Raw genomic sequence first — 6,000 nt, forward strand, 5'->3', positions numbered from 1 at the left:
ATTGAATCTTCTTGAGGACATCAGCCATGAAGAGTTGGCTCAATGGTTATTCAATGAATCATTTTACCCAAAGAAAGGCTTGCCTATTTTGGGGATAGGAAATTGGGGGGATCATTCCAACCAAACCCAAATTGGAAAAGTGCAAAATGTTTTGCTTAATGAATTCTTATCAAAGAAAAAATACACCTTGAAGAAGTCTATCACAATTGTTAAGTTTTGGTATGATCAATGTAAGCCTGTGGTTTGGCAAAAAATCTGCCATATGAGTCATGGGATGCCTCCAGAACAATATCTTAAGATATTGTTATGTCAAGCACTTTCAAAAGCTAGTATATTTGACAAAAATTCAGCCTACTTTGATCAGTCTGCTGAACTAGGTTACTTGAAAATACCAAAAATTCAAATAATCCCTGATTCAATGAAACCTAGAAGGGGTGCCACAAAATATGAAGAAAGCGATATAGTAAAATATGTCAAAGAATTAATTGATCTTCAGAATTACATATCTAATAACACAGCAGATTTTGAAGTTGTAAAGGGTCTTCCAGTCTTCCTGCACAAGTCAAAAATTGGAATCCTACCAATATATAGGATGAGGATCAATTTAAAAGCAGCAACCCTTGCGTATACAAGACACATACCATCCAAATTGAATTTCTTAATCACCAATTTGGAAATGTGTCATGAAGAGTTGATTGCTATCCAGAAATCAAAAGGCATGAATGTGGTTTGGAATGGTCTGGAGCTGTTCAAGGAATGGTTTGGAAATATCTTAACCAAGAGGGATGAGAACAGCATGCCAGTCTTTGGAGATGTGGAACTAAAGAACAATGAATTAACACGTTCAGACTTTGGTCCAATTCAAATACTTCTGATAGAACATTATTTCAGTGATCCAGATTCATGGGACAAGGTGTTTCAGGTTTCACTTCTGTTACTTGATTACTGGTACAGAAAACATCATCCAAATTCATTTTTTGAAAAAGAGGAAGATTTCTTGGAATGCATGATTGAATCATTAGGACCTAAAGTGGAAAAATTACACAAGGAAAAAAATGAAAGAATAAAAAAAGAAGCAGGAATAATGAATAAAAAAAAGCAGCAATAGTACCTTTGTCATCTGCAAGTATTTAATCAATAATGATGAGTAGGGGGCTGAAATTGATTTTGTATTTCATTTATTTTCAATTTGTTATTACTGGTGCACAAAAGTTGCTTTCTCTATATTGAGAGAATACACAGAACTAGAATTTATACTTCATTAGAATATTGTTTTACTCATTCTAATTAAATTATTTGAATAGTTTAAAATTTTGGAAAGTAAGGAGTAAATATACTTAGGAGCAGGAAATTGGCCCCTGCCTAGGTCTGAGAACAGTTGATGAAGATTTGAGGTAAAGTTGGTAATCATGGTTTGTGATCTAGGTAAGATTTTTAAAATGTTTCAACTTGTTAGCTTTCATCTATCTTCTGTGTCAAGGTAAGGGTAACTTACTTTGTCAGAGCTGTATTGCTCTTTTTTACCTACCAGCTTAGAAGCAACAACAGAATTGTACGTTTGAATCTATCTTTAGTAAAAGAGTCTCCAATCAGCTTTCTGTATTTCTTTGGTATTATTTGGCATGGGAACCAATCCATCACTGATTTCCTTTCCTTTTAAAGGTAGGTTGTGTGATTTGATATTTGTAATAGAGAGCCAAGTATACAAGAATGAGATCAAGCATTTAGCATTGAATAGTTTTTCACTTGGCTCTTGAGGCAATTGAGTGTGGTTTGATTTTCTTACCATGCTCTGCAGCTGATTGATATCACAGCAAACGCCTCACTTAGCAGCGGGGGTCACCTTGGTCTGTACTCTTACAGCCTTCCGTGATTCACAAGATTTGAAGCAGCCTCTGAGACTTGGATTACCCCAATGAGAGATAAGACACAGAAACTGATAACTTGGACAGTTGTTTTAGTGATAAATTCCGCTGTATTTTTGGTGGTTTTGAAGTAGAGAAGGTAAACAAGTTTGATCAGTCCTTTGGAAATGAGCCCCAGGCAAATGGACATGCATGGGCTTGGTCCAAAATATACTATTGAAATTTTGCTTTTTTCAAGTCAATTGCTCCGTGATTTTCCATGCAAGCCTTGCAACACCCCAAAAAGGATGGCAATGTGCACACATTGCCACAATCAATACATTGCTATTACATAGGTCTTACCACCAAGTATAACCTTGTGGTAAAATAATTTGACTGAGATTTAAAGAATTTGTTACTTGGTTAACTGATCCCATCCCTCCATAATCATATTGCACATACTGAAGAAATGTGAGGTCCAAGTTGGAGAGAGGAGAGAACAGTGGCCTGAGGAAAAAAGCTCAAGGCTGGGTTTGAAGAAAAAGGAAGCCCAAAAAGGGGGCTATTCTGCTATTTTGTGGGAGGAAAAAAGCTCTGCACTACAAGAGACTCATTGGTCTCAGGGAAAAGGCACAGAGGACTTATGTTTTTTATTCTACCTATGCTAGTGATATATAAGCTATTACAACTAGGGGCCAGGGTGTGGGACAGAAGATTAAATGCATATGCATCTGCAGGGAAAGGAACGAGTGTGACAGATGGAGGAGCGGGGAAAGAAGAGACCAAGCTGTGAAATTCCAACACATACATCCTGCAAGTGATTTTGTATGATCATCCAAAATCCCTACTGAGCACCCTTGCTCAGCACTGGAATGATCCAAGCAAGAGAAGCTTTAGAGCATGGCACTAAGCACACATTGCCTTCCTTTTTGGGGTGGTACCGGGTGTTTGAGGAAAGTGTTGAAGCTGAGAACTGAGGTCAAGGCTGAGAGCAAGGACAGAGGGGCCTGAGGAACAACAAGCTCAGAGAGACTATGAGTTAGACAGCAAAAGGGGCCAAGGGAGCCCTCTAGGAGGGCAAGAAGCTGCTAGCTTGCGTGGCGGAAAAGCACACACGCTACAAGAGGTTGTATCCTGTAGAGACCTCAGGGAAATGCAAGCAGAAGCAGATGATTGTTATTTCTGTCTAAGCCATAGATATATAAGCTATTACAAGTGGAGGGGCCAGAAGGTGAACTATGCATATCCAATCTGGAGGGAGTGAGGGAGTGAAAGGGAGAGGACAAGTGTGACAGGGAAGGGAAAGCGGAAGAGGGAGAGACCAGTAACACTGGAATTTCAACAGAAAGTAAGAGGGTTGTTTGAGGAAAGTAAGAGGTTTCTTTGAGGGAAGTAAGATACATGTAAGAGTTGTGTTAGAGGAATGTTAGAGCATGGAAATTTGCACTCATTGCCATCCTTTTTGTGGAGGTGTCAATGCCTTTGAGTCCCAGAAGGACTAATTTTTCATTGGCTAGGTTTGTGGTCCAAGCAAGGTCTCTGCCAAGGTCAGAAAATGCTTTGTACTCTGCCTTGGTGGTAGAGAGAGACGCAGGTGTCTGCTTTTTGGAGTTCCAGTTGATGGTGTCAGTGGTTCTGCTACTCATAGAGAGCTGGCCCCTATTACCTGTTGGAGGTTACTAGGCACCCATGGGTGGGTACCTGTTGGAGTGCGCAGGTACCCGCCAGCAGGTGCAGGTGCAGACAATGGTGAAACAAATACAATGGAGGACTTCCCTTTGATACGGCCGTGTAAAGTCAGATTTGGCACTTGTAAAGCCAGATTTTTACACCCTGGTTTTACACGCACTTTTCAGCGGCTAGATCAAACCAGAACATCCCTCTCAATGGCCGGTACAGACCGTTCATGGGACAAAATGGTAGGAAAATTTGCTTCAAATTTTTCAACTAGCTATTTTATAAGTCAAGCTATCCCAGATCATGAATGATGGGTGGTCGGCAAGTCCTGGAAAAACTTGTGTCATAATCATGTCTATTGAGGCACATAGCCGCGCCACCACCGGAGCACTCTGCTGCGGAGCAGACCTAGTGATGATACTGTAGAAACCTATCTCGATGTATTTAGTTCAACCTATTTTCATACGTTGTACCTTATTCATCTTCTATTGTTTTCTATTTGTAAACTCACATCATCTTCACTCGACTCCTCGCAGGTATGCCTCAGGTTCTTTCTCTCATCACCATCACCATATTCTAGTCTCACATTGTTTCTCATCCTCACCAGGTGTGCCTCCACCTAGCTGTCTTGTATCTCTGTTTGCGTTGCTCACAGCGATACCGCTGTCTTCACAGGTTTGTATTATGTTTTCATCATCATTCATCTTCTATTGTTTTCTATTTGTAAACTCACATCATCTTCACTCGACTCCTCGCAGGTGTGCCTCCACCTAGCTGTCTCGTATCTCTGTTCGCGTTGCTCACAGCGATACCGCTGTCTTCACAGTTGTCCCCAGCTCGTCGCCCATTAGGTTATGAGCCCAGCGGCGTAATAGGACACAACAAACAGTTAAACCGAACAGATCCGTCAACATGTCCGATCACAAGAGTGTACTGCAGTCCCTCGACAACATCCCCTTTCCAACATGGAAAGGACAGATGAAAGGGTACCTCCAAGTACAAGGACTCAAGATGTACATAGACTCTACCGTGATTGCTCCCACCGACTACGCAGCAGCACTGGCCCACAATCAAAACATGGGAAAAACCGCCGGATATCTCTCACTCTACCTTGGACAGAATTATTGCACCCAATTTGTCAAACCAGACAACAAGAACAATCCCAGAGCCATCTGGCTCTTGATTGAAGAACACTTTGAAGCCAAGACAGGCGACAATCAAGCTAAAGTTGTACAGGAGTTTTTCTCGATCAACTTCAAACGAGACAATGTCAACGGCTTTCTCACTGATCTCAACGACCACATCCGCAACATCGAGGCAGTCGGGGTCAAAATAGTGAAGGCTCCTGCTGAATTCAAACTTCACAAAACCTGGATGTCCGAGTTCCTACTCTCCAAGGTTCCTGCCTCCCTCAATATTTGTGAGATTCTCCTTACCAAACGGCCCCTCACAATCAACATTCTCAAGACGTTACTTGAAGGCAAACGCAGAGATCAAGCCCCAACATCCCTGTCCTCGTCAGCTCCGGTCATAAAGCAAGAGTTGGTGATGGCAGCCGCTACCGAAGCTGATTATCCGGTATGTTCAGATGGTGTACATAATCCAGCAACTCAACATCCCGCATCAAAGTGTCGTCAGCTCAGGAACAAAAAGAAGAAGCAAACAGCGAAGAAAGCAACCACTTCCAAACCAGCGCAAGAGTCCGTTCACTCCGATTCATCCTCCATCAGTACGACCAGCAGTGGGCTGCTATGTATTCGACAAGCTCTAGCCGCAGTCAAATCAAAAGACGTCTGTTTTCTTGACAGCTGAGCTTCCCATCATATGTTCAGCGACCGATCCCGTTTTACCAATTATCAAAAACAATCCACGCTCATCACTCTAGCTGATGGCAATACTCTTGAATCTGTCGGAGAAGGCTATGTGTCAGTTATTGCCAACGACGCCAGTACTCTCAAATTGAAGGCATTGCACGTACCCGACCTTGCTGGCACTCTCATTAGCTTTGGGAGAATCTTTGAAAGAGGTTGTGATATTGTCAGGACCGGTATTAGCTCCTTCAATCTAGTTCGCAAGAAGTTGGTCATTCTCTCTGCAGCTGTCATTGGGGGTGTTTGCAACATCAAACTAGCGTCCGGTTCCAAAGGTCAGTCATCCCTTCCTACGGCACATCAAGCTATGTCAACTGACGTCACTACACTTCACAGGTCTGCCGGACATCCAAACCTCAAGGCTTTGAAGAAGTTGTTCCCAGGCATTTGCGCTTCAAAAATCGACTGCGAAGCGTGCTCTCTTTCAAAATCCCAAAGGCTTCCTTTTCCTGGCTCCCTCCCAGAAGCAACTCGACCGCTAGAGTACGTCTACATGGACCTCAGCGTTTGAATCAATCCCAGATCCTTCAGAGGAAAAGAATACTACTTTAAAATCACGGACTACTTCACCCAATATCGTCACGTGTATCTACTATCTAAGAAGTCCA

The sequence above is a fragment of the Puccinia triticina genome, chromosome 5A, assembly GCF_026914185.1.
Source record: "Puccinia triticina chromosome 5A, complete sequence".
Lineage (NCBI taxonomy): Eukaryota > Fungi > Basidiomycota > Pucciniomycetes > Pucciniales > Pucciniaceae > Puccinia > Puccinia triticina.